Source organism: Eriocheir sinensis, unplaced genomic scaffold, assembly GCF_024679095.1.
Source record: "Eriocheir sinensis breed Jianghai 21 unplaced genomic scaffold, ASM2467909v1 Scaffold904, whole genome shotgun sequence".
Lineage (NCBI taxonomy): Eukaryota > Metazoa > Arthropoda > Malacostraca > Decapoda > Varunidae > Eriocheir > Eriocheir sinensis.
In genome coordinates, this window is record NW_026112280.1 from 112,501 (window position 1) to 120,186 (window position 7,686).

The 7,686-nt window shown below is 43.3% G+C and overlaps 1 long non-coding RNA gene across 6 annotated transcripts; it reads right to left on the reverse strand.

Moving 5' to 3' along the window:
* Positions 1–863: 863 nt before the first annotated feature.
* On the reverse strand, positions 864–5,080 carry LOC126994882 (uncharacterized). Of its 6 annotated transcripts, none has more exons than XR_007749667.1 (3): positions 4,389–5,080; positions 3,992–4,191; positions 864–1,279 (listed from the first exon to the last, which is right to left on the reverse strand). It is a non-coding gene; the product is annotated as an uncharacterized LOC126994882 (long non-coding RNA). The 6 variants fall into 6 exon arrangements; XR_007749668.1 differs by having other exon boundaries at positions 4,117–4,191; positions 4,364–5,080; XR_007749665.1 differs by having other exon boundaries at positions 4,364–5,080.
* Positions 5,081–7,686: the final 2,606 nt, after the last annotated feature.

Consider the following 7,686-nt stretch of genomic DNA (forward strand, 5'->3'; position numbering starts at 1 on the left):
ACACTACCCCTAAATATATCAAACGATATTACCCCAAAACACATCACACGACTTTACACCTAAACATATCACACGACATTACTCTTAAACATATCACACGACCTCACCAAGAATCATATCACACGACATTACTCTTAAACATATCACACGACATTACACCTAAACATATCACACGACATTACTCTTAAACATATCACACGACCTCACTAAGAATCATATCACACGACATTACCCTTAAAATATCACACGACATTACCCCTAAACATATCACACGACATTACCCCTAAACATATCACACGACATTACACCTAAACATATCACACGACATTACCCAGAAACATATCACACGACATTACCCCTAAACATATCACACGACTTTACCCCTAAACATATCACACGACATTACTCCTAAACATATCACACGACATTACCCCTAAACATATCACACGACATTACTCCTAAACATATCACACGACATTACCCCTAAACATATCACACGACATTACCCCTAAACATATCACACGACATTACCCCTAAACATATCACACGACATTACTCCTAAACATATCACACGACATTACCTCTAAATATATCACACGACAATACTCCTAAACATATCACACGACATTACTCCTAAACATAGCACACAACATTACCCAGAAACATATTACACGACATCACCAAGAAACATATCACACGACATTACTCTTAAACATATCACACGACATTACCCCTAAACATATCACACGACATTACCCAGAAACATATCACACGACATCACCAAGAAACATATCACACGACATTACCGTAAACATATCACACGACATCACTAAGAAACATATCACACGACATTACCGTAAACATATCACACGACATTACCCAGAAACATATCACACGACATTACCAAGAAACATATCACACGACATTACCCCTAAACATATCACACGACATTACCCCTAAACATATCACACGACATTACCCCTAAACATATCACACGACATTACCAAGAAACATATCACACGACATTACCAAGAAACATATCACACGACATTACCAAGAAACATATCACACGACATTACCCCTAAACATATCACACGACATTACCCATAAACATATCACACGACATTACCCCTAAACATATCACACGACATTACCCCTAAACATATCACACGACATTACCTCTAAACATATCACACGACATTACCCCTAAACATATCACACGACATTACCCCTAAACATATCACACGACATTACCCCTAAACATATCACACGACATTACCTCTAAACATATCACACGACATTACCCCTAAACATATCACACGACATTACCTCTAAACATATCACACGACATTACCTCTAAACATATCACACGACATTACCCCTAAACATATCACACGACATTACACCTAAACATATCACACGACATTACCTCTAAACATATCACACGACATAACAACTAAACATATCACACGACATTATCCCTAAACATATCACACGACATTACTCCTAAACATATCACACGACATTACTCCTAAACATATCACACGACATTACCCAGAAACATATCACACGACATTACTCCTAAACATATCACACGACATTACCCAGAAACATATCACACGACATTACCCCTAAACATATCACACGACATTACCCCTAAACATATCACACGACATTACCCAGAAACATATCACACGACATTACCCCTAAACATATCACACGACATTACACCTAAACATATCACACGACATTACACCTAAACATATCACACGACATTACCCCTAAACATATCACACGACATTACCCCTAAACATATCACACGACATTACCCCTAAACATATCACACGACATTACCACAAAACATATCACACGATATTACCCATAAACATATCACACGACATTACCTCTAAACATATCACACGACATTACCCCTAAACATATCACACGACATTACCTCTAAACATATCACACGACATTACCAAGAAACATATCACACGACATTACCAAGAAACATATCACACGACATTACACAGAAACATATCACACGACATTACACAAACATATCACACGACATTACTCCTAAACATATCACACGACATTACACAGAAACATATCACACGACATCACCAAGAAACATATCACACGACATTACCCAGAAACATATCACACGACATTACCCCTAAACATATCACACGACATTACCCAGAAACATATCACACGACATTACTCCTAAACATATCACACGACATTACCAAGAAACATATCACACGACATTAACAAGAAACATATTACACGACATTACCAAGAAACATATCACACGACATTACCAAGAAACATATCACACGACATTACCCCTAAACATATCACACGACATTACCAAGAAACATATCACACGACATTACCCTTAAACATATCACACGACATTACCCCTAAACATATCACACGACATTACCCTTAAACATATCACACGACATCACCAAGAAACATATCACACGACATTACCAAGAAACATATCACACGACATTACCAAGAAACATATCACACGACATTAACAAGAAACATATCACACGACATTACCAAGAAACATATCACACGACATTAACAAGAAACATATCACACGACATTAACAAGAAACATATCACACGACATCACCAAGAAACATATCACACGACATTACCCCTAAACATATCACACGACATCACCAAGAAACATATCACACGACATTACCAAGAAACATATCACACGACATTACCAAGAAACATATCACACGACATTACCAAGAAACATATCACACGACATTACCAAGAAACATATCACACGACATTACCCCTAAACATATCACACGACATTACCCCTAAACATATCACACGACATTACCAAGAAACATATCACACGACATTAACAAGAAACATATCACACGACATCACCAAGAAACATATCACACGACATTACCCTTAAACATATCACACGACATTACCCCTAAACATATCACACGACATCACCAAGAAACATATCACACGACATCACTCCTAAACATATCACACGACATCACCAAGAAACATATCACACGACATTACCCCTAAACATATCACACGACATTACCACTAAACATATCACACGACTTTCACCTAAACATATCACACTACATTACCCTAAACATATCACAAGACATTACCCCTAAACATATCACACGACATTAACCTTAAACATATCACACGACATTACCCCTAAACATATCACACGACATTACTCCTAAACATATCACACGACATTACCAAGAAACATATGACACGACATTACCCCTAAACATATCACACGACATTACCCCTAAACATATCACACGACATTACCCATAAACATATCAAACGACATTACCAATAAACATATCACACGACATTACCAATAAACATATCACACGACATTACCCATAAACATATCACACGACATTACCCCTAAACATATCACACGACATTACCCCTAAACATATCACACGACATTACCCCTAAACATATCACACGACATTACCCTAAACATATCAATCGACATTACCCTAAACATATCACACGACATTACCCCTAAACAAATCACACGACATTACCCTAAACATATCACACGACATTACCCCTAAACATATCACACGACATTACCCTAAACAAATCACACGACATTACCCCTAAACATATCACACGACATTACCCCTAAACATATCACACGACATTACCCCAAAACATATCAAACGACATTACCCTAAACATATCACACGACATTACCTCTAAACACATCACACGACATTACCTCTAAACATATCACACGACATTACCCCTAAACATATCACACGACATTATCCCTAAACATATCACACGACATTACCCCTAAACATATCACACGACATTACCTAAACACATCACACGACATTAACCCAAAACAAATCACACGACATTACCCTAAACATATCACACGACATTACCCTAAACATATCACACGACATTACCCCTAAACATATCACACGACATTACCCCTAAACATATCACACGACATTACCCCTAAACATATCACACGACATTAACCCTAAACATATCACACGACATTACCCCTAAACATATCACACGACATTACCCCTAAACATATCACACGACATTACCCCTAAACATATCACACGACATTACCCCTAAACATATCACACGACATTACCTCTAAACATATCACACGACATAACCCCTAAACATATCACACGACATTACCCCTAAACATATCACACGACATTACCCTAAACATATCACACGACATTAACCTAAACATATCACACGACATTACCCTAAACATATCACACGACATTACCCCTAAACATATCACACGACATTACCCCTAAACATATCACACGACATTACCCCTAAACATATCACACGACATTACCCCTAAACATATCACACGACATTACCACTAAACATATCACACGACATTACCCCTAAACATATCACACGACATTACCCCTAAACATATCACACGACATTACCCCTAAACATATCACACGACATTACCCCTAAACATATCACACGACATCTCTGGGAAATATAAAATATTGCACACGTGTTCACATTGACGACTGTTCGGGTGAAACCGTTGCTCCTTTTAGACGCAAATAAAGTTGAACCTTAACCCTAATATTTTGTATTGGGTTTTGATTTTTTGTTTTGTTTTTTTGCTTTTTTGTTTTTGATGTATTTTGTAATCGGTTTTACTTTTTTATGAATCTTAATCCTAATATTTTCTATTTGATTTTTTTTTACTTTTTTTGTTGCATTTTCTATTGTTTTAAGTATTCTGTATTTGGTTTCATTTTTTTAAAGAATCTAAACCTAATATTTTGTATTAGATTTTTTTTTTACTCTGGCATTTTTTTTTTCTTCTTTTACGTATTTTGTATTTTTTGTTTGTTTTTGTATTTTTCTATGCTTTCTGCAGTGGTCTCACTCCATCGTTGCCACGTCCCTCACGCTCACTTCGTCAGAGTCATCCTCGCCTTCATCCTCCTTACTCAACAGGACCAGGGTGGCGGGCGGGCGGGTCCGGAGGGGCGGCAACAACCCCACCCCTGACCTGCCCTCCACCACCATCCCACCACCTCCCCCACCACCTCCCCTCTTTCCACCTCCTCAATACCATCCTCTTCTTCACCCTCCTCCTCGGCAGGCGGCTCGGGAGGGGCGGCAAGGGCCCCCACCCCAAACAACCCTTCCTCCACCGCCTCCGCTACCTCCATCCGATCCACGTTCTCAAACTCATCCTCGTCTTCCATCTCCTCCCCCCGAGGCTGGAGGAGGGGCGAGTCAGGAGGGGGGACTAGAGCCCCCACCCTGAACTGCCAATCCACCGCCTCCACCACCACCACCACCTCCCTCAGGTTCATCTCCGCAAAGTCATCCTCTTCACCCGCAGGGTCAAGATCACGGTCAGGGTTGTCATCGTCAGGGCTGTCACAGTCAGGGTTGTTATCGTCGGTGTCGTCATCATCTGGGTTGTCGTCATAAGGGGCGCTGGGCCCCGAGACTAAGCTCGCCAGGGTAGGGAGCAGCAGCCCCTGTAGGAACCACCACCAGTAGGCGATGGTGTCCAGGGCGTCGGGGTGGCCCATGCCCAGGGCGTGCAGCAGGGGCTGTGCCTGCAGGTCGTTTAGCACGCGGAGGGCGCCTCGCGCGAGGTCGTCACTATAAGTGACGTGAACGGCGAGCCACGCCCAACTCATTAAGGAACTCCCGGCTGGCAGGAGGAGGGCGAGGGGTGGCAGGGCGAGCACGGAGCACAGCGCGGCAATGCCCCGCAGGAGGTCACTCTGGCCTTGCTGATGGTAGGCGTAGGCCAGGGTGGCCACGTGGCCGGCCAGCAGCAGGAGCAGCAGCAGGCCGGCCACACCACACGGCATAATAACCTTGAGTAGGCGTTGGCAAGGCGTTGATACACGTGACATTATGCCTCGGACCGTTCCGTGTTTGTTGTTACTGTGTGTCTGAAGGAACACTTCACTTTGTGTGTTAGCCCCAGGAGGTGATTCAACAGTTTCGTGCTCATTGCTGTTATTGTTCTGCTGTCCAACCTCCACCACCACCACCACCTCCCTCAATTCCACTTCTTTAAAGTCACCCTCTTCACCCACAGGGTGAATATTACTGTCAGGATTGTCGTCATGAGGGGCGCTGGGCCCCGAGATGAAGCTCGCCAGGGTAGCGAGCAGCAGCCCCTGTAGGACCCACCACCAGTAGGCGAGGGCGTCCAGGGCGTCAGGGGGTCCCAGGCCTATGGCGTGCAGCAGGGGCTGTGCCTGATGGTCGTTTAGCACGCGGAGGGCGCCTCGCGCGAGGTCGTCACTATAAGTGACGTGAACGGCGAGCCACGCCCAACGCAGGGAAGCACGCCCGTGCGTCAGGAGGAGGGCAAGCAAGGAGCACAGCACCGCAATGCCCCACAGCAGGTCACTCTGGCCTTGCTGGTAGGCGTAGGCCAGGGTGGCCACGTGGCCGGCCAGCAGCCGGAGTCGCAGGCCGGCCACACACTTGTTTAATCGTCGCATAATAGCGTTACGTAGACGCAGGTAAGGCGTTGATAAACGCGATATTATCCTTTCCATCACTGTGTGTTTGCTGCCATTGTGTTTGTGAAGGAACACTTCACTTCGTGTGTTTTCTTCGAGGGGTATTTCAACGGTCACGTGCATGTTGCCGCTATTGTGTTTCCGAATATTCGTTCGGGTTTGTGGGTTTTCTTCGAGAGGTAGTCCAACCCTCACGTCCATGTTGCTTCTGTCGTATTTCTGAATTTGTGTTTGTGGGTTATCTTCGGGGGGTAGTTCTACCATTGCTTGCATGTTGCTTTTATTGGGTTTTTGAGTGTTCGCTTGAATTTGTGAGTTTTTTTCTTGGGGTAATTGAAGCGTTTCTTCCATGCAGCTTTTACTGTGTTCCTGTGTTTGCGGGTACGCTGCGGGGGGTAACTCAGCTGTTACGTCTATTTACCTTTATTGTATTTCTGAGGTTCCTTTGGCCTCGGGGATCAGGCACGGGATTTTGATTTCTTGAGATGGGCACCTTTCTCGCCTCGGCTTACCATACATAGGGTCGAGATTTACCACATCACCTCGGTTTGAGATATGCCGTTTTGGGGACCTTGGAGTTGACATTGCATAGGGTCGAATCTAGAGCTAGTGGCACCTTTTGTAGTGAAGATCGCTACGGGAGCTGATTGGCTGGACGGAAGGAGGGTGATGTTAGCTACGGTGATTGGCTGGATGGAAGGTATTCTTCAAGGTATCGGCGCCTCGGTTCGCCTGTTGGAAAAGCCTCTCGTTCAAGTTGCTGGGGTATTCATGGACTGTTTTGTGATCCTTGTGATAGCTGTACACGCCTTCTGCACCATGAATAGTAAATCACCCAAGACAACCCGGTTAAACTTCTCCGTGGCCTTGGGAAATAGTCATACAGGGAGCCCGATACGTTTAAAAATATGGCCCTTATAGTAAGAAGTGAGCGTTTTTCCCCTTCAATAATTGTTTAATCCCACTGTTTTAAAACATTACGCGAAATAGATGAATAAGAATAACAACACTGGTATTGTCCTTGGCTGGACTAATGGAAGGGAAGGAGAAAAAATGGAGTTGTAAGTGGAAGGAGAGACAGGAAGTGGAGGGAAGAGTCT